Here is a 22,934-nt window from a genome sequence, read left to right on the forward strand (position 1 = left end):
CTAATCTTGTCTTTAACCTGTCATTCAAACGCAAGTTTACATCAAAATGAACCCAGATTTTTTAATGCACAACTTCATGTTGCCAAGTCAGAATTTGAAGTGACTAGTGCTACTGTTAGTCCGTCATAGTTAAGGCAAAATACGGTCGAGAAACGCGATTCCCCTCTTACTATTACTCATCTCAACATGCAGTCAGCACGAGGCAAACATATTGAACTCAATATATTTCTCAGTGATTTCGGCTTCTCGTCTTCTGTGATTATGTTGACAGAAACATGGTTCTCCGCTGATGATGATATGCGCTTAGAAGAATATAATGTGGTTTTCTTGAATAGGACTCATAGAAGAGGTGGAGGAGTGTGTTTTTTATTAAACAAGGTACTAATTATGAAGTGATTGATGACCTATTTTTATGTACCTCAGAAATATAAGCAGTATGTTTAAAATGTCGACAGTTTCTTTTCCCCTTGGTATACCGCCCACCTGATAGAAATTAAAGTGAGTTTTGGAGCACCTAAATCCCATATTCTCTTACTTCAATATGCATCAGTACATATTAATTCTAGGTGGCGACCTAAACATTGACATGCTTTCAAGTACATCAAAACAGGTGGAATTTCGTATGCTTCTTGATTCGTATATGTTGCCGAATGTGATACAGCAGCCAACTCACATTTCACCAACATGCGCTATACGTTATTGGAACTTTTCATTACAAATGTACCACGTGAAAGCTTGTTTCCTAGGACATTAAACATTACAAATAGTGATCATTTGTCGATATATTTAGTTATCGATAAGTGTCGTATTGAATCAAACCCAAACTACAAATTTCGGTGCCAGAATGTAAACGAAAACTGTCTTTCGAAGTTTCGAGATGCAATCTCTAGTACTAATTGGGCAGCAGCGCTCTCGTGCTCAACAGCTAATTCAGCTTATTACCGTTTTATAGAGAAAATTTTCGGTATTTACAAGCGGTGTTTTCCCACAAAGAAATGAAAAAGTTGAAACGTTCACGGAAACCATAGGTCACAAAGAAGCTGTTGAAAGCGATTATTTAGAAAAATAGCAAGTATCAAATATTTTTGAAAAATTGCGATAAAAAAACAATAGAGTCCTCTCAGAAATATAAAAACAAGCAAACTAAACCTATGAAAAATGCAAAACGCCATATTTATGCTTGCATGTTCGAGAGAGTTTCAAAGGTCAAGGAGATGTGGAGCAAGTTAAATTCAATCACTGCATTTCATAAAGCTACTTTTAGTGTATAAGAGGTAACTGAAGGTGATAAAACCTACAGGGGTAAAGAATTGGCTGAGAAGTTTACCTTACTTCTTTAGTGGACAGTGCCACTGACATTACCGTACTATATTTCATGCCCACACAAACAGTAGCTTTGTCAGTTTATCTGTCCCCAACAGACAAATACGAAGTTATGAATGTTTTCAAAAAAACTAACGAAAATCAAATCTGAAGATATTTATAGTTTAAAATGACCCCAGTTTGTTCGCCCATATATTTTTAGTGATGCCCTTAACATACATTTATAACCTAATTTTAAGCGCAGGTATTTTTCTACAATTTGCAGTGCTGTTTAAGAAACGAGACGAAAATGATTCGAAAAAACAAATCCATTCTACGACTGTTTTCAATGCCCGCAGAAAAGTTAATATTTACAAAAATGTTGAACTTCTTTGCAAAACACTCGGTAATTACTTCAGCACAGTATGGTTTAAAACCAGGGCGGTGGACAGATGTAGCATTGTTACGGAAAAAAGAAATCATATTGGGTAACATAGAGGACAGGAAGTTTACCCTAGGCACATCTGTTGATTTCTCGAAAGCCTTTGACCGGATAAATCACAATACTCTCTCACAAAAGCTGCCCTATTACGGCATCAGAGGATATCCACTGAATTTATTCACCAGTTATTTCAGTGATAGAAAACAGCCTTTATGTATGAAGTCGGAACAATCACTTTTGCGAAAACTTGCTCATCGTGTACCCCAAGGCAGTATATTGGGGCCGTTACATTTTATTACTTACATAAACTACATCGTCAATATAAATCACACAATCAAATATGTCATATATGCAGATGACACTTCCTTTTTTTTCGCCGACATCGATGTAAATGATCAAATTTCAACAGCAAACATGACACCAGATAACTTGTTTACATGGTCAAGTGCTGATTCTCTTCAAATCAACTGTTCAAAAACCGAAGCGGTTCTGTTTCGTTCCAAAGAAACAACGTGCGAGGCTACATCAAAACTTCATCCGCGTGATTCTGTGATTGATTTTTCTTCGACAGCAAAAGCTTTGGGCATTGTTTTTCATGAGCATATGTTGTGGGACTCGCATAGTGAACTGGTTCGGAAGAAGTTAAGTAAGGCACGAGCATTCTTAGGAGTTGTCAGTCATTTTTACCGACTACGCAGATGCTATCGATCTATAACACGCTTTTTTATTCCCAGTTACTGTGTGGTATTGTGAGGAATCGGTACATTACACTATATAGAAAAATTACTCACACTTCAAAAAAAAAAAAAGATTTACCTTCTATTGCAAATGCCAAGTATAATACAGATACCTCCCCTTTATTCAATTATTTTAGTCTTATGATTTAGAAACATGTATGAATATTGCTATTAGCGTGCCTAAATTCTGAAATAAAGAAAGAAAATGACAAGCTAATCTCAATAGCATGCTTGGAGCGCAACCTCGTCTCGACCTATTAGACAGAGAGAATATTGGAAGGTTCCTCGATCTCGAACGAACTATGGTCTCCAAATGCTGAAATATTCACTCCCATAAATACTAAATAAATTCAGTTTTTCATGGCAGCGACTGCGCCTTCTTTCACGACAGGTCATGTTCAGTCTATCTACACATGATGCAAAAAATAAAAAAAGATTTCTTTGTATTTTGCTTATTCGTAGTTTGTATTTCTTTAAATCGTGCAGTTTTGCTTACATGTATGAAATATTTATTATTGTGTAACTTTCAACTATGTGTTTGTTGTCTGTTTACTGTTCTGTTGACCTCAAGAATGCTGTCACTTTTTCTGCCTTGTTTGTGGGCGTTATGGGGCTAGTCAAACTGCGTTTGTATTTTAGCTTTCCTTGCGCATTCATACCACGTATTATATCTCTGTTGCGACTACAAAAAAAAATCAATGTCACTGTGTATATATGTGGCAAAAATAAATATCGAACTTCAAACGTTTAAAACAAAGATCAATGAGTTTACTATATACATACATATGTAGCCACCACAGAAAAGTTAAGCCTATCCAATCTTGTCAACGGTCCCCACAAATGAGCTTGGGAGAACATTATTGTACTGCCCACTAGCGGTAAAACGGGCTACGCAAGTGGTGTGCATCGACATAAAATATCGGCTTTCTGCTCACGAAATTAACATGAAAATGCCAGGAAAAAAAACAAAAACGAAGCCACAGCGGATGCTTGTTCGTATTACAGCGGCAGCAACTGTGGGTAAGCCAGTGTTACAACAGCAGTAGCGCCTGAGGGAAGACCGGTTATTGTCTTGCTCCACAAGCACGGCAACACCGCAGGACGGAAGTGGCGTCCATTACTCATTGTTGCTCCGCCAGAGACAGCGACCAGACACCACGACATCATCAGTGGTCGTGTAGAACACGCAAATCGAGCATGAGTTATTACCGGCGCTCTTTGCCAGTTTGCCGCAAGACGCAATCTGAGCTGTATGCGGGGACCGTTTACGCTGGAAATAACACTTGAGATAAATATATGACTAAAATTCCTTGGTCATTTTTCTCTCTTCAGAAAAAATTGCTGTCGAAGCATGTTATACTCTACGAGACCAAAGTTAGGTTTCTCTGTTTCGACAAGTTTTCTTTCTTTAACGATTCGAAAGAAACTCATACGCGTTTACTTTATGTGTTTTTCTTTTCTAACAATATTGCAAGGTGTTTTTATTTAATACAGAAAACCCTCAAGGAAAACCAACAAATAATAATCGACACAGTCTTCACAATAATGGTTGTTAATGCTTCTCTTTGACATTGCTTTGTTTCTAATGCTTTTTAACGTTTTATTGCAAAAAGTAAAATTAATAGGAAAGTGTGTAAACATTACAAAGTTCTTCATCCTTGAGTGCCATATTCAGAATACACGTGGTGAAGCTTCCCTGGCTGTTATTGAAGGGAGTTTAACCGCATATAGTGTATTGGCATGAACCGCAACTAAAGGACTTCACAAGAGACTCGTTGGCTCATGCTTGGCTCGTAGTTTTGAAAAAAAAAGAACAGAATATTCAAAGGTATATCGTCCAAGTTTTTGTTTCAGTATACAGAGAAGATACGTCATGATGACGTATGTTTTGTTTAACGAATGCGTCATACAGCCTGCTGTAGCAGCTAAGCGCTGCACACTTGTTGCGCTACTAATCTTGATTTTCACACCACCTATCTGGTAGTCTCTGTCTCGTCACCGTATCATCATCTGCAGCACAACAAGAAATTATTAACTCCCACCAAAGAGCCAAATATATTGAACACAACCAAAAACTCTTACAGCATCACCACTGCGACAAAGCAATGATTGTGATAGCAAGAAGGTATCATATCACACAAAGAAATACAAGCAGCTTGATACTTTCAGCAAGCAGATGCAGGACAAAGAAGACCACCCGAAAAATAACGCATCGGTATACCCAAGACAAGTGCGAACCGACAACCATCATAGTTACGAGTTTCTAATTCAGGAACGCACTGAAAGAGTTCAGAATGCAGAAGCAGAAGCTGTTTCATGGTTCGTCTTCTTTTTAACTGCGGCACATGTAATGACCGCTTTGCGTGTCCTGCCATGCAGTTGCGTCTGACGTCAAGTTGAGATGCTTGGATATGTGACGCACAACTACGCTGGGGGATGGGCCAAGAACCGGATAGTTTTCTTGAAAGACTTCTTCAATAAAATGTAAGAATCGGGTGTATTTATGAGACAGAAAAAATATGAAACAGAACGAATTATATAGTGAAAAAAATAAACTGTAATAGAATACATTGAAGCACCACCTTCTTATGTACCCAGTGTTTTTTTCTGTCACTTCTACATCACGATTGGTACAGAACGAGTTCACTTTTTCTTTCAATTTGAAGGGAAATGTAAAACAGTTTGTGAAAGAAATTACGCTCAAGCTGTTGTACAATACCCCTGTGCCGTTTGATGCGCATGATGCAAATTGTGCTTGTTAATAGCTCACTTCTATATCTCCGGCACAAGCAAGGCGCGTCGTTGAGTTGATTAGCGCAGCTGTCTCCAGAGAGAGAGGTTGGTGCTTGGAATACCAGTATGTTGCCTTAGATTTTGTTTTAAATTGATGTACTTCTAACGCTTTTTCACGCACATAGGTACATATACATCTCTGGGACACGACGACGATGGTGACGGCAACGGCGAAAATCATCCGAGAGTGTCCATATGTTTGCTGTTGCAATAAAAAATTACCTGAGCAACTATATATTGTTACGGGGGAGGGGGGATAGCTGCTGTATAAATAGTATGTCACGTATAAGTAAAGATAAGGTCTTCTTCTGCTTTAATCAAACGTATTTTGTGATGCATTAGGATGGGCGCTTAGTTTAAATGCAATTCTAAGATAGTTGCATTCGAATGCCGTGTAGTTTCCTGCATTACTCTTAGCGTGATGATACGCAACTCTAATTCTATGTGGGAAGAATTTCGTGAGTCACCGTAGCCTCCTGGTTCATGTGCATCGCAATATGAAAATAAGACAAAACAATTTTCATTGCATAATCCATTACCTGCCCACACTAAAACTGCAGGTGTCACCTAAAATACTTTTCATAAGAACGAATTCGCAGTATATTAGTCATATAAATTAATTAACGACTGTTGAAAGTTTGGTGCTAGTACCTTAAAGCTTTACATTCACTGAAATGCACTAAAACAGACATGGCGTATAGCCACACAGCTCGAGAGAACTTTTCCCCTTCTATTCGTTCACCATTGCAGTGCGTGAAATAGCACGCAAAGTAATTAGGAGCAGCAGCGACTATTCATTAAGGGAGCGCTGTAAGGTGGGGTGGCGACTTTGGCTGCCGATTCCCGATGCCTTATTAGCAATGCGTCCAAAAGAGTGGTAAAGGTGAAAAGGTTCAGGTTCAGATGAGAGCGGGTCTCACCGCGTCTCTACGCAAACTGCCATGCTTCGCAATCAAAATAGGAAAAAGAGGAGGTTGAAAGGTGGATGCAAGGAGCATTTGCATCCATACGGAACCTCCAATGCATCTGGCGTGGAAGTAACTTTCAATGCACCTGGTATCCCTAATCCACGTCGTAATGACCTTTTTCTTTCCCTTAACAGCACAGCGTATGGCTTAGCAGTGCTGGCGCGCACGTGGGAGGATGCAAATACTGAGGTGCGATCAAGTCTATGAAGTTTGCTGTATAGTTTTCAGCTTAGTGCTTATCGATGATTGCCGTATAAAATCATGGAGCGTTTGGGAAACCTCCTTTTTAATGACATTTTTGTCTTTTGATGATACTCGGGAGAGTCGTTTTCCAAATCCTCGGCTTTTAAAAGAAATGCTGGCATGGGGTCTGGAGGTATATAGCTAAGCACTGAACTTCAGTAGTTCGGCAGCATTAAACATTAACCTAGCTAGACATCTATCTTATGTTTCAGCCCGAATATGCAGAAAACATGTTACGTGGAAATGATACCTAATAAAGATGTGTTCTCTATATTTTGTTTATAAAAGGTGAAATCAATTGATTACAAGATTAGCTCACTTCGTCTATTCACAGGAGAGGTCTACATCGCATTTCATAAAACTATACGTCGGGACTGTGCATATTATATCAATAAAGGTAAAGAAATTGGGCTTGTGGAAAATGTATAGGTAAAAAGGCGCTCAATATGTCTTGAATTCAACATGAACACGTTCATAACTGTAGCAATACGTTGTTTTTCTAGTAGGAAAGCTTTAAAGTTTCGCTAGTAGATCGTTGACAATTCGAAAATATGCAACGTGCATTTGCTATGCCAATGCTGCTATTTAAGTATCCCTGCCGAATCGTAAACTTATACCTAACGAGAGGCTACCTCGAAGAACACTTTATGACTCTGCAAGCTGAACACGTGTGAAGTTCTAGTAAGTAGAGCAGACCGAACTTAACACATGCTCCCTTCTAGCGATTCCGCTCACCCCCTTAAGGACGAATCAACGGGTCTATCCTTCACAGGACGCTGTGGTGCTGGCCAACTTAAAATTCTCGGTAGAGCAGCCGATACAACAGTCAAACCAAATTAACGAATAAATGTACACAGGTCATAGTAGACGCAAGATAAGACGTCTACCAAGTGCGCCTGAAGTACACGCCCATCAGTGGCATACTAGACATGTCCGGTCACGTAGAGTTGACGAGTTGAAGTGCATTCTTAAACTCTCGGAGACGTATTATAAGCAGTTGCGGCAGATATAGACGACCTCGGTAACAATGACACAATGAAAAACATGAAATGTTCTGGTAATATACGATATGCATAGCATTTCTGTGAGTGATAGACAATTCTGTAGACATAGAAGCAAACTCTACAAAGTATACGCTAATAAGGGTTTATAATGTCGATTTTTCTCAGAAACACAGTACTTTTTTGCTATTTTTGAGCGGAGAAGCAGCGAAAAACATCGTTAGTGCCGTACTCAATCTTTTGTACTGATCGAACTATAGATTAAAATGTTGCACATGATTTGTCGGTATGGTTCCTATCAGTTCAATTAAAAATGTAATTTAATTTTAAAGTCCGTCATGGTTACCACACTTCACACTGTTTGTTTGTGCAAGTGTTGCGTATTTTTCAGCACGTGCTATGAAGACAGCTTAGTGATGCTGTGATTTCAGCGAAAAGGGGAGAGATTCTGATAACTGCCTTTTCCACCACAATATAATGTTATCAGAAGCCTCAGATTCTTACCAAAATCAAGTATGCTTCAAGTGAAATTTATTTTTATAGAATTATGAGGAAAAATGAGATACGAAAGTGACTATATTGTAAGTGTGAAACTTTTTTTATTGTCCCCAAAAAGAAGCATGCCTTTCACCTTTCTATAAGATACGACATTTAAAAGAGCAAAAAAGGCAGTGTTATTTTCTATTTTGGGTCTCCACGTTCACGTTCGAAATCCTATCAATGCTTTGAAACAAGAGGCTGGGTTTGAAGAAACGCCACACGCACAAGTCGCCTTGGTATGTTGCGCAGAAAATACAAAGTCAGGGAATTCGTGCAATGCAATGAACGAATGTCCGTACAACAAAATACAGCCCGCTGTTTGCAAAGTATGGGCGTGAGGAGCAGAAACGAGTGATAAGAAAAAAACAAACAGCACGTCCGAGTAGTCGTGAGTGGAGGACACATGCTATTCACAAAGAAAGAAAGTGGTGCGATTATGAAAATCTTCACAGAAACCGAACCATGTAAGAATGTTAGCAGATCTTTTTTTATTATTTATTTATTTATTTTGTTGCAGCACGACAGACCTATTGAAGGAGGCAGAAATATACCATAATCAGAGATTAGAACAGTTAGGAACATATATGTGGAGTGAAAAACTTTACGCGTGTAAATAAATTATACATAAATGAAAACGTTTCAAAATTAAGAAGTGGGCAAGAAGTGAACTTCGCAGGTAACAAATTCCAATGTTGAATCACCTGACAAAAGAAAACTGTCTTTGAAAATATTAGTGCGCGAATGGAATGGTTACTTGTTTGAGGCATGATAAGCTCTATTTGACGTAAAGCAAGCAGGTACTAAAAGGGAAGCATCAGAAAGGTAATAAAGGGAGTCTTTATTGGTCTGTTGAACATTCAGATTCGATGCACCGTCATCTTGAAAAAAGTTTCAGGTTTATTTCTAAAAGGGCAGCTGCTGAACGCAACGAAGCGGCTTGTTAGAAGAGTGGTATATTTTGAGGTCTAGCATTTGCACATTTCGATGACGAAATTGTGAGCCTGGCCCAAGTGCCAGGATGAATAAATACTCGACAGATGGATGGATAGATGGAAACAATTTTTTAATCAATACTCGTTATGTCTACTTCTTTATCACGTATTGTTTTCGCATCCGTGTGCCACGGAGGCAGAGAAACGAATAGTCTCTTTCCATATCCAAAACCCTGTGCGTACACGAAGTTCGGCGCATATTGAATTGGTGCAACCAGCCATCCGAGTACGAAAATCTTCAAAGAGAGGATTGCGGCAACCACTCTTGCCTAGGACCCTTCCTGCCAAAAGTACAAAGTGCGGCTCAAGATAGAGGCGACGCAGGCACACTGAATACGGTAAATTAACTTGAAAAAGCTTGAACTATCATCCAAATGAAATATTCTTAGTAGAGTTATTCTTGGTTGTTTTAGAAATTATTCACAGGTGGGAAAAACGTTTGTTATACTATTCAATTAGTAATTAATATTATAGCTGTTGCGATCTTGCTGACTAATACTAATATTATAATTGTAAAGGTTTTACCTCCCAAACGAAGATATGAATATACGAGAGGCCGCAGTGGAGGGCTCCGTAATATTTGACTGCCTTGTGTTCTTTGACGTGCAACCTAGCGAACAGACCCCAATAATTTTATCTCTATTGATATGGGGTCCCCATAGCCGGGATTTGATCACGCGACCTTTGCTTGAGCACTCAAGCATTATAACAAGAAAACTGGGGTAGGTTCGTTATCACAATAAAAAAAAAATATTGAAAACCTTGTGTCAAATCGTAACCCATGCAGGAGCATGTAACTTTATTGTAGTCTGCGGGACGGTGTAACGAACGGGCTTTCGAAAACCCCGAAACCATGATGAACTATAACAGGCGCCACAGTGAACTGTGCACCAGGACAGTGTGCACCAAGTTAAGTTCAAATATATCCCAATAACGAAAATTCCACGATGTTTATGATCGCATAAATGTTCCTGGAACTTTTTAAAGAAAGCTTTCTTTTCTATCTAAATCTGCGAAGTTTTACGGATGTATGAGGTTTGCTTTATATTATATGTATGTATCTGAGTGCAGCAAACAATAGCGGGTATGTTTCTGAAATACTAACATCATGTGATTAGTACTCCAGATTGAGCTCTATGAAGTTATTGCTGGCATATTTTTTGTTACTTTCAACTATGAAATATCACAGTACCTTGGGGTCAGATACCAGTGTTCTTTATCGCTTCTGTCTCTAATTGACATTCGTTTACTCTAGGGGTGCAATGCAGAATCGTCCAAGCTTTTCGGGCAGCCGAGTTTGCTCTGAGCTCGCTTGCGGCGGCCGTGGCTTGAAGACAGTGCATGAGAGCATCGTTGATAAAAATGGCTACACGAACGCGCATGGCGTTGGAAACGCATGTGAAACATTAGCGGCGATTATACAAGAAACACTGCGGCGTGAACGCACGTCAGCACCGCCACTGACTCCACATTTTAGCAGTGCATCAACGTCAGCGGGATTGTCGTGCTGCAAATTTGCCAGCTCTACACGCGCCTCCCACAGGCGTGTTCGTGGGCGTATCTTCTTTTTCGCACAGGTTATGTCGTTCCATCTGCAGCATGAAAATTTCCACTCTCGAAGGCAGCAAGGCTGCACACGCAGCGCTCTCGTGCTACTTATTTCGCTTCATTCAAGTATCGCAGATGAATTCAAGGACAGGTGGTCACCAGGGGCGCTCGCATCTTGTCGGCAACACGGATGTGATTGGATATGTCGTGAGCGCGGTGAAATTGAATGCGAGGCATCGTATAGCCACGTGGTGCTATCACTTTTACTTCTGCGTGCGTGTGTGCTTAGTCTGCGCGATACAGCTGATAGATTAAGAGTGCCGCTCAATGTGAGTACTCACCTCCGCTTGAGTGAATGCGGTGGGCGTACTTGATATTCGCCGCGGGCGTCTGTCAATCAAACTGATAGACGCGTGAACTCGGACACAAACTCGTTGATTCTGAGAAGGCCCAACTTCAACTCGTGACTGATGGTGTCAGTGTGCCTGTCAAGCTTTTGGTGCAAGGATACTTTTGCAAGGCTGAAGCCATAGAAGTGTTTGATAACTTAGCTTCTTACAGGTTTTTAAGTTGGTTGTCTAATTATGTGCGTGGTTCGCTTCGAAGTGAAGACCACATCAGTTCTGTTTTAACTTTGATTGTACTGATTGGTTGAGGCACAACGACCATTACACTGAGCTGTCTTGTCTTCATTGATAGGGCTTTCATTAAAAGGTAATTGTCTCGGGCCCAATCAAAAGACCATTATCAGTATCGAGCTATGGAACGTAATCCTGATTAGCACATACTAATTGTCACCATATTAGTAAGGGTTAATTAGCACATTTTCAGCCTGCTCTTGTGTAACGTCGCGATAATTACCACAGTTTAGTTCGGTCATCAACTAGCATGCGTTAGTTAGCCTGGTTTTAGCTTTACACGGTTTCATTAGTATGGGCTTCTTAAAATGTGGCTTAATTTCTTCGGCCTTACCATGACTTGACGTAATTAGCTTGGTTATAGCATATCCTGGACAAACTAGCCAAGTATACCACCCAGCCTAAAAAAAATCACAGCATATATACTCGGAGTGAATGATGATGAGTCACGTGGGACAAAGCTTCGGAAGCTTTATCGGTATAAACTGTGAGTCGTCTGTCTGTCTGTTCGTTCATCCATCCCTATGTCTGTCTGTCTGTTCATTTGTCTGTCTGTCTGCCCATCTGTCCTTCTATGTGTTTTTTTCTGTCCATTAGTCCGTCTGTCCATTCATCAATCCAGCCGTTTACATCTGCTGAGTGAGTCATTAACTAAGCGGTCAAGACCCACGAGCTATGAGGGACAGAACCACGACTTGAGCAGCTTCGCCCCTAATGGCTTCGCCACCGGTCACACGCGCTCAGGTGCTAGCAGGCGATGTCAACAAAGACGACGCGCACCAGCCGAGTAGCGCACTAGTGTACAGGCTGATCATGATGAATAACACGTGACCTCGGGTTTGGCTGCGGTCGCGATGCTGTAAAATGCTCGGCTGGTACTCATCTCAGAAGCCACCGTGTTCATTATTCTAAATCAAATTTAGTGCTGGCAGTAAAAGGTTCAAAATTACTTTAAACACCCTGCGCCTCTGAAAATTACCATCACGAAATGTTTCAGACACTTTTATTAAATGGGTGCACTTCTGAACTCGGGGAATTGACAAACAAATGAAAGAAGATGCCTCTAGTTTGAAAACACCGCCCAACTTAGTCGGCTATCTTTGATGTGATGACTGGCTCCATCGTAACCAATGAAACGCAGCGCGCTGAGGAATGGATTTGACTTTTTCGTACTGCTGGTTCGTTCGTAAGAGGGTGTCGCCAGAGCTCGGGAAGAGGCCGAGTTTCGCGAAACACGGCCGAACCAGCATAGCGCCCTAGGGCTATGAATAAATATTTATGCAGAAAACGCATGCATATTTATTTTAAAATAAACGTGCCGCAAAAGATTACTGCCCGAGAAAGGTCACCAGTTTTAATCTTTTAAAATGTCATTGTACAGACTACACGCACTGAAGGAATTAGAAGGCAAAACGTTGTTTGTGTCATTATCAAAATCATTTATTAATTTTCAGCACAGAAAATTCGCAGCAGTGCATTATTTTTACCACTTTTCAGCATCATCATTGTGCATTGCGACTATGCGTTATTGCAATGTTTTCTCAAACGTTCGAGTGATTATTAAAACAATAATTTGTGTAGCCACGTGAACTCATTAGAGGTGCCACAGTAATTTATAAAGATTACACGCTTGAAAAAGCTCGGTGCACAGGGTATGAAAAAAATAAAGGTACTGGTTGATGAAGAGAGTGAGAGAGAATAAGGATGAAAGAAAGGCAGGGTTGTTTCAATGCCCAATGCCCTTTACTTCACAGGGTAGCAAATCAGTTATTTGCATATGCCGGCTGAATTCTCTGATTTTCAATATACAATTTACTTTTTTTTCTCTCTTAGGGTGGTTATTTATAGCGGACCACGGTAGCTTACTCTGCACTGGGGAAATGTGTAATGGGAATAAAAGGTAGAAAAAGGTAGAGAGAGAGGAGAAAAAAGTCCCATCTGCCGTCGCCGTAACAGCAGTTCTTCGCCTGTCGATTTGGCTGCTGACCCGCAGGTCGCGGGATCGAATACCGGCTGCGGTGGCTGCATTTTTGATGGAGGCGAAAATGCTGTATGCCCATGTGCTCAGGTTCGGGTGCACAAAATTTCCGGACTTTTCCACTACGGCGTCTCTCATAATAATATGGTGGTTTTGGAACGTTAAACCCCGAACATTAATCAATCAATCATTCGATCGCTTGTAGATGCTCAATTTTCTTGATGCTTAATCATTGGTGGTGCTGCTAGTGAAGTGCTTGCATAATTACTCTATTAAAATGATTTCACTTATCTTGTGGTAATTGCGTTATCTGATACAATCTTCACGTCTATCTTGTTTTTCATCTTCTTTCATTCCTTCACTTGAATGGCTTGATACAATCCCTTTGTGACAACACGAGCCTTCTTACACTTGTCAGAAGATTTTCTTAGTGAAGCAGACCTTAATGTGAGTCGCAAATGCGTATGCGAAGAAAAATTGCACTTCCATTCTTGAAAGCGATCCTGGAGTTCTTTTAAAGTTATGCCTTTGAAAAGAACTTTGCGAAGTTGTTCTCGTGTTTCACAACTTAGAAATAGCTCGGAATTCTAATACAACACCATTCCTTTCTTTTACACGTCTAAATATTTAAAGTGCTTCGTAAATTATTTCTAATCGAGACCTGATATCTGAGCACGGTTGAGAAATCATGCCTTCTAGAACTGGATCTCTCCTTCTGCCTGCACGACGCAAGCTCATAACATTACTGCCATAAAATTTATATTTATATGACACTCAGCTGAAGGAGCCTCGCGTAGAAATCCTGACTTCGTGAGGACGTAAATACGTGGTGATTCAATAGGCCTGATTCATTGAATTCACTATCGAGCTGAAAATAAATATAAAACGACAGCTTGCCGCGAGGACAGAACCAAAGTAAAGTATCTGTTCTGTTGTTTACACCTAAAACAATAGACAGAAACATGAAGAAAAGCCAAAACTCCAGTGGTTGGAAGTTGTCGCTAGTAGCAAGGCGAAGGCACACTTTGTACAAAGTTCGTTGCTATCGATTTTTCATTGCTGGGTACAGCACTGGCATTGATTAGTAGAAGTATTGTCAGCATTATTGATGTGCTTCACCTTCTAATCTGTATGCATTCATGATCACCATTTAGGCCTGCCTTGTGGTGATATAGCTTGGCTGATAAAGAAGAGTTTCGCGTCCAGAACGTTGCTTTACCATATAGACAAAACGCGTACTACATCTTGCTTTTTACTGCGTGACTGAGAGCACCGAAGTTTCAAGTGCAAATGTGGTTAATTCTTTCGTTACCACGCGAAATTGGCTATTGTTGGTATGTCTCGGGATTATTGTTTTTGCCAGTTTGAAAACTACTCCGGCACGCATCGCAGCAAATCGAATATTGCGAAATGTAATGCTGTTTAAAAATATGTTGTTGTAGAGCACCGAAAATATTTTAGAACAAATAAAATTGTGGAAAGGTTATAATTTATGATTACGAGCTCGTAAACCGTGCAATAAAAACAGTATAAGTGCCAAATTATTCAAAACAAACAAAAAGTCAGAATATACATCATGAAAACAATTATTCAAGGAACAGTATAAAAATAATAAACGTTGTAGAAAATGTTTCTCTTCATAAAGACAGAGAAAATAAGAGCCGAAGTGCTGCTTCGTTTCTCGTGCCATGCTGTGAAGCATTACTTGTTTTTTTTTTGAGACACAAGTAAACTCGTACACTTTTCTTTAAAAATTTTTACTTTTTTATGTATAAAGTCTCCGGGTGTTCAAATATATATAGATGCCCGTGATGTGAATAATACTTCTATAAACCAGATGTCCAATGAACTTTGCTATTTCGTCTAGCATAGCCCCTTTGCATGAGCCACCTCATTCCACATAGGTTGGCATTCCTGTATATGCTTGTACGCGAATTTCTTAAAATTTGCCCATCGTAAAAAAAAGAATGATATAGCGTGAAGTTCTGAAACATTTCGCGGTTCTCCGTAGTCAGGACAAAGATGTGCTCCGGTGGCCTCCTTGTCGTTAGGAGAGGCTCTGCATCCGGCGCCAGCACACCGCGCCTCCCCAGCGATGCGTGGACCTCGCGCGTAAGCAGAGTAGCTATAAGATTGTGCACAAAGGTCAATAGATACGCACTTGCGGCAGAGAAGACAACGTGAGACCGTAAGAAAACCATGAACGGCTGCGTATATCTTATGCTGACGCAGAACATCATCGCCGCAAGACTTGAAGCTGTGGCTCTGTCATCCACGGACTCGAAGTTCGTCCTCACTCAGGTCAGGTGTGGTTGCAAGGTAGTTTTGAGCAGTGCGTGTGTTTTGCAGCGCTAGTGCGCACACTTGCGCACGGGACGATGATGCCATAAGAGCGACTAGTGATACTAGATGCGACTCTGTGCCTGATGTAACGCTACGAGCAAAACCAGAGCTACTGGAAACTAGCTCACGAGGTCATCTCGACACTTTGAACATGCGGCGGACCTTGGAAAATATATTTTGCGAAATTAATTTTACCTGAGTCCAAGCAACAGCTTTTTATTGAATAGCTGGCGTAATTTTCTGGAACTCATTACTTCTCAACACTGTCTAATTGCAAAGCTGACTCTTTATTTCGATATTTGGCTTGCAAAGGTTCTTTTGATTACGTACCTTCGATGCTACTACAGCCTAATCACGAGGGGCACGCATTTTTGTCAAGTTCGGCAGCCTAGTACAATTCTCCTACAGCACATACACATTGTATTGTACAAACGTCTTTCAAATATCGCTATTTTGCCAAAACAGGCAAATTCAAATTGATTCTGAACGTTGAGTGGCTGGACTAACTACGAGAAAGTGCTGGGTCTACGTGAAACAAATTTAACCTTCTAAAATTGACGAACCAAAGCGTCGACCACCAGTGATCGATTTGAATAGGCACGCTAACGAAAGAGTTAAATATGTGTGCATTCAGATCTGTCGCATGGAGTGGCACCATCCCAGGTCATGAAGGCGTTTCCGCTAAGGACTTCACAGTGGATTATTTCTTTCTCGTACTCATCCTCAGCTATAGATACACTTTCAGGAATATTCTTCACTGCTTGTATCGTCGCTATCACCCCCGCCGAAAGGAAAGATGTGTTACTGTTTACGACACCCTCTAGTCACACGGTTGACGGCTTCTCGTGTGTACGAAAACCAAGCCGAGCTCTCCTGGGAAGCCACTCTGTGGTGACGACAATGTTCAGCTCTGCCGAGCTGTTAAGCCTAGAATGCAGGAGGTACTGCGGCAACGCCTGTTGTCTTGCCCTAATTTTGCCTTTCGCTCTAGCGCGCCTACACTTCCGGCCCGGTGCCCGGGTTGTCTCGGTGGCAGAAACGAGTGTGCTTTAATTAAAGAATATCCCCTGTAGGGAAGTCACAGGATACGCCTGAGTGCAAACGTTCTCGCGTTAAACCATTTCTTTAGTTGTTGTTTTTTTACTTTTTCGTATGACGGACATGGTGGCAAAATGCGAGGATGCCAGCTTCTTTCCCAGAAGAGTAGCTCCAGTATACATCCAACCAGAGCAAAAATTAGCGCACTTTTTTCATCGCTGAACAGATGATCGTTAGCACTCTTGAACATTCCTTGTGCATGAGTTTAATGTTCAAAGCCTGCCTATATTCTGAAGGCACTCCTTCATAGCGCGCCAAATGTGAATAATAAATATTACTCAATCGCGCATGCACCACACAACATAGACACGCTTTTTCTCAGCAGCAAGCAATAGCTAAAAACAACCATTTCTTTATATCCTCATTTGCTTGTTTTCTTATTGGCACGTACAAAACAACCGTTTGTCAAGTCCGTTTTTAAGCCTGTTCTATCGTTCGCACTGTTTTCTCATATTACTGTTTCCTTCTACCACTTTGCTTCGTTTATCAATAAGAATTCAGAAGTGACTCATTATGGCACGTATTGATACTTGTACGCTTTTATGTTTAGAACAGCGGATGTACTGTACATGCCTCACGTGACTACAAAACATCTTCCGTGCCCATTTACCATGTGTAAGTGTGTCAGCGCACGCAATATAAAACACAAAAATTAAAATTCAAGGTTTACCATTTTCCCCATAAAAACTTCACTTTTTTTATACGGCTCGGTTTTCTTGAGCATCGCTTGGTGTGCGGTCACCGCTAATGTCACCAGAGGTTGTTCTGTTTTTTTTTTCAACTCAAGAGAATTCATTGACATGGGGACGCAGAGATTGCTTTCCTGTTATCGTGGCTGATAAAAGACAGTCTCGCGGAGCTTTCAATTACAGCCGGTAACCCAATCGAAAAATAGTAAGTCCCTTTTCTCGGTCCCACCTCCACGTTTACTTATTTATTTTAAGACTCTTATCTCGGTTGACCACAAAGCGCACTCAAAACCTCTCAATCGACTGTTAGACTGCTCTTCAGTTATTTATTTTTTGCTCTCTCCTACTGTCTACCGAAAAGGCAGTGTGCCCCATTTTCCCGAAATGTTCTCCAGTGCCTCGTTTACTTCCATATATTCTCTTTAAGGGCTATTGTATTTTCTATTTTCTTTCAGATGGAAGAAAAGAAGACAGTAGACATGAAATGAAATGGTGTGCCGTTTCCAAGATAGCCAGAAAAAGATGGGTGCTGCTTTGTCGTCTATCGATTTGGCGATTCTACGCACCGGAAGTTTTTGCAGAGACGCCCGCTGCGCCTTTTCTATTTTGGTAAGTTTTTTGTCGTTCTTTTTTACTTGTTGGAAGCAAAGTACCCCGGTCTCCCGTTCACCCAAGATGGAAATTTCTCACTGTACGAAATAACCCGCCATTTTTGTGGGAAATAAAAATTTCAACTAGCAGCACATGAAAAAAGACGCCCCATTACAAGCCCTGAAGTTACAGCATTCGACAGCATTGCAAGGGACGTGTGTTCCACTGAAGCAAACTTGATGTGTCATTTGCAGTGGGCACATATATTGCGCTTGGGGCAATAAAGGTGACTCATCGTATTTCTGAAGAAGACATTACATTAGCACCAAAGCTACAGCGCCGTTGTCGGGGCTCGTTCAAAGTGCATCAACTCTATGTGAGGTCCACAAAAGTTATGATTGACCACTTTTCAATGAACTTTGTTTCTTAGTAAACAGTATTGTACGGAAACATGTAGAGACTGGCTGGACGATTTTTGAGTGGCACAGACCACGCAATCAGCTGAACATTTGCATTGCACAAGGTAATTCGAAGTGGTCACCAAGGTAAGCGATATGTATTTTACTATGCTTTCATATCACTTGCTTGTCGACAAATAAACGAACTACGTATGAAATAGCATGAATTTGACAGTTGAAATATCAAGGCAGGTCTACGTATATACTCTTTTCGAGATGTTGATCTTTTTTTTATTTGTTCTGGTTTCCATAGCTACTGCGCTATCCGAAATTATGGAACAAGTCGAACGCAGACGGACACTCACGTCGCTATTGTGTGAGTGTTATTTATAGTTATTTACTACGTACTAATTACAATGACCTTCATTTGAAAATGTTTGTTTTCTGAAGCACTTTTGCAGTGGAGAAGCAGAGAATCAGCTTAAAGAAATCGAGGGAGGCCAACCACAACTGTAGCATCGTGTTGCCTAGATTCTACAAAGGCGTGCGGGAAGAAATGAGAAGAAAGGCGAAGAAAAAAGTAGACGTTCGAAAAACAATAGCGGTGTGCTATAGCCTATTCAATAGGCCAATCCCACGCAAAAAGTTTTATATGGCGTTGAATGATTTTTTGTGCCAAGACCAATCGTGTCGGTTTCGAGCACTGTTGTGATAAAGGTCTGTCGTCAAGGCGGGCTAACGCAGCAGCTAGCGGCATTCTGTGCGCGCTGTGGCGATGGCCATGCACACTGTGCATGGCCATCGATATGCACACTGGGCTATATTGTTTCATCGCTGCCCCAGTGATCGCAAGCAGCACTGCCATGGTGGTTAACGCTATTATAACGTCTTACAGCATTCTAAGTGTGGGTCCATAACAATTTTCTCTGCGCATGTTTTCTTTATAAGGGCATGTATCATTCTTTTTTATTTATTATGGCGTACAGCAGCTCGCACAATTCTTTCGAAATACGAAACAAATTATTTTAATTTTCTCTTGATATATTGCTAACGTTCTCAAATGATCTAGTCTACTGTTCATCATGTTGTAAATAACACTTGTAACGAATGATTACGAGTCAGTCTATGCTATTTTGGCACTGAAGCATAGCACAGCATTCACAAGCCGAACAAGCGGACGCCGAGAGCAGCCGCCCCAAACAGACATGAAAGAACACGTGAGCACCCCGTAGACGAGGTCTGTCTTAAACTAGCAGGGATTGTGTGTTCATGAGTGGTAATCTTACGTTAATATGAACGAAAAAATATTAGGATCTCATGGGAGGCTTAGGCCTGGCCACCTAAACCTGCTGGTTTCTTATAATAAAGTTTATTCCTCCTCCTTTAATGTGTAAACAAGCATGGCTTGAAGAGAGGGGAGTGGCTGACATATATATTCTATCGAGGGTCCTATAAATAATAGCGAACACCAAATGTCAGGTGACTAGCCCATAATTGATGCAAAACGTAACAACAGGGAATTAGCAGAATATACAAAGTAAAGAAAGCAAAAGCAAGCGTTCATGCGTGCTGTTATGCTGAAACTGGAGCAAGGCAGGCATGAGCGGAAATGTTATATGAAATCGGAGAAAATGCATTAATACAGAAAAGAAGATCTTGCGAAATATAAAGCCTGGAATTATTATTATTATTGTTGTTGTTGTTGTTGTTGTTGTTGTTGTTGTTGTTGTTGTTGTTGTTGTTGTTGTTGTTGTTGTTGTTTATCTGGATACGGGCACAGCACCTCTGCTTCTTGGGGTAGAGGAACCACTGAGGACAAGAAAATAGAAGAATAAAAATAGGAAAAAGGGCATGAATAACAACAAAGACGCAAATACAATCAAGTTGTCACTCGGAATAACGTCTACGAACGGGGGGTCTCTCATGCCAAAACAAAGTACTTTCTTTATTTTTCTTGTATGACTTGTTAGGCATTCTACTGGATACCGCTCACGGTAGTTTTGAGGAATCAACAAATATTGCTGGGTGGAGTCAAGAATATCCGAAGAAAACATCACAAACGTAGTGCCTGGTGTAAAACAAAAAAAAATGAAGAATGAAGAAAGCAGATAACAATCAATGCGAACACAAAGAAAGTCGGCGAAAGTTGGATGCAAAACATTCTTTAATGAATGATTACCCGCAACGCCTCTTGTCCTGTGTGCTGTGGTGTACTTTCATGCCATCAAGCCCACGTTTAGACGTGTCAAGAGAAATTCTGTTTTCTTAGCTCTGTGTAAATTATCCACTATTTTTTGGTATCAACTTTCATTTGACTTAGTCACTTGAATGGCGCCTCAGATTGACTGCACGTGGGTAGCGGTCTTTTCAACCCAAGAAACAATGACCAAATTGTCAACCTTTTCCTCTGTTTTTTTTTATGGCTGCTCTTCCCAGCCCTACGTAGTATAGTTTCATAGAATGCCCTAAGGAATAAATAATAGATGCCGACAGGATAAACAAGATTTGATCATTTACGTTTTTCATGCCAAAAACGTATCTGCAACAAGAGAAGAACGACAAACGCACACACGTGTGTGTGCGTGTGTAAACATAGACACACACACACAAACATACACACACAGGTGTGTGTGTTGTTAGCTGCGGTCTGAGCTAAAGTGTAAGCTGCACTTCCACCCTCTTGTGATATGATTGTTTACATCATGTAAGCTTCAATGAAAGAATGGGCCCAGTCTAAGCTTGAACAACAATAGGCTCACTTGAAAAACGACAGCCCCAAAGTCAGTGTGAAGGCGGTTCTTTTTCTTAGGCGGTCGAGCCACTCCTTGTTCTCTGACCTTATCCTACACAATGTTATTTGCATATGAATGCCCGGTGCGTGTTCTAGACACGATCTCCCCAGCCTGCCTTCAGAACACGAGAGGCGTTTTTTTGAATCAACATGGTGCTGCCTTTCCAAAGACAAACCCTGCCACCATCCTCCGGTGCACTTCGCAGAAAACTTTGTTACGAATACAACGAAAACCTTGTGGCCAGACTGCGTGACGTGAATTGCGGAAAACTGTTGTGTCTCCGCCTGACACATTTTAGTATTCAGCGAGGAATGTTTTCTTTCGCGTGCATGACTAGCAGCTCTTCAAGAGGGACTGGTATTTGATTAATGTCAGAGAGATAGGCTCTTAGTCTTCCGTATATAGTGCACTTTCGCTATCTTTTTTTTTGCTGCTAAAGGCTAGTTTATTGTGAAAGAACGTGCGTCCCTAAACATTGCTCGAATAGACAAAAATAAAAATTTTGTTTGTCCCTTTGTGTGCATCATAGCGCAACCTCCAAAAAGGGCAACGACGTTTCAAGCCGCCGCCAATTTAAAATTTCCCTGCAAAAGATCATATTGTATCCGACCTTTCCTACTTCACTTGTTCAGCATCCTTAGAAGCTGGCGCCCCGCCGCGGTGGTCTAGTGGCTAAGGTACTCGGCTGCTGACCTGCAGGTCACAGGTTCGCTTCCCGGCTGCGGCGGCTGCATTTCCGATGGAGGCGGAAATGTTGTAGGCCCATGTACTCAGATTTGGGTGCACGTTAAAGAACCCCAGGTGGTCAAAATTTCCGGAGCCCTCCACTACGGCGTCTCTCATAATCAAATGGTGGTTTTGGGACGTTAAACCCCACAAATCAATCAATTAGAAGCTGGCAGAGTTCTCTATGTTCTAGTGACATTATGTTCAACGGGAGCGCTGTTTCCACTATCGATATAGTGAAGCTGGTGTGGTGTGTTGGCAGAATACGGTAGCAACGCAGAGAACGTACAGGTTTTGCTTGTTTTTATTTTATGAGAAAGACCATGTGTTGCGTTCAGATGACCATTTTAAACACGCTATGGTAGATTCAGGTTAACAAAAAAAAAGCTGATGTGAAGCTGTTGCGTCTGCGAAATCTAACCCAGCATAGTTTGAAAAAAAAATTCTCTCGAGGAGACATCTTACGTTTGCAAACTGCAGTAACAGGAGAAACGTCTAATGTCTCATCGCATGTGAGATAGATTATTCATCTATTCATAACTAGATCTTGACTGCTCTATGTAGTTCAGAAAACGTCAGAGACTGGAGAGCACGCTGTACAGGATATGTTTTGTCGAAGCTGTAAATACACACCCACCACTTTGAAAACTCAGGCAAATCGAAGGGTGCTGTTCCAACAGCTGGCCTTGCCCATACGTCGCAAGTGGACTTGTAGTTTCACGTACAGTGTGTCAAAGTAGGAGAAGCCTTTCGTGGGCAGCAGTAAACTGAAAGGTGCACTTTAGTCTGAACCCCTTTCGAATGAATGTTGCATACTCGCATAAATGTGCAATTCTATGAATGTATGAACATTTTATTAATGTATCATTACAACTATGTTGTATTGTGTGTGATTTTCCAGAACAACAATGAGAGTTCACGATTACAGAGCCCGCTCACTTTTACGAAAGACAGAACAGAGAAATCTATGTAGCGATTATTTCCAATGTTTTGCTCTCGCCGCCATACTTACTGCAACTGGTCTGATACCATCCAGCTGCTACACAACTAAGCATTTACAAAAGCAGTCACAACGGTGCTATGAGCTCTCTTACAATGGCTCGTTTTTCGAGCGT

Source organism: Rhipicephalus microplus, chromosome 4, assembly GCF_043290135.1.
Source record: "Rhipicephalus microplus isolate Deutch F79 chromosome 4, USDA_Rmic, whole genome shotgun sequence".
Taxonomy (NCBI): domain Eukaryota; kingdom Metazoa; phylum Arthropoda; class Arachnida; order Ixodida; family Ixodidae; genus Rhipicephalus; species Rhipicephalus microplus.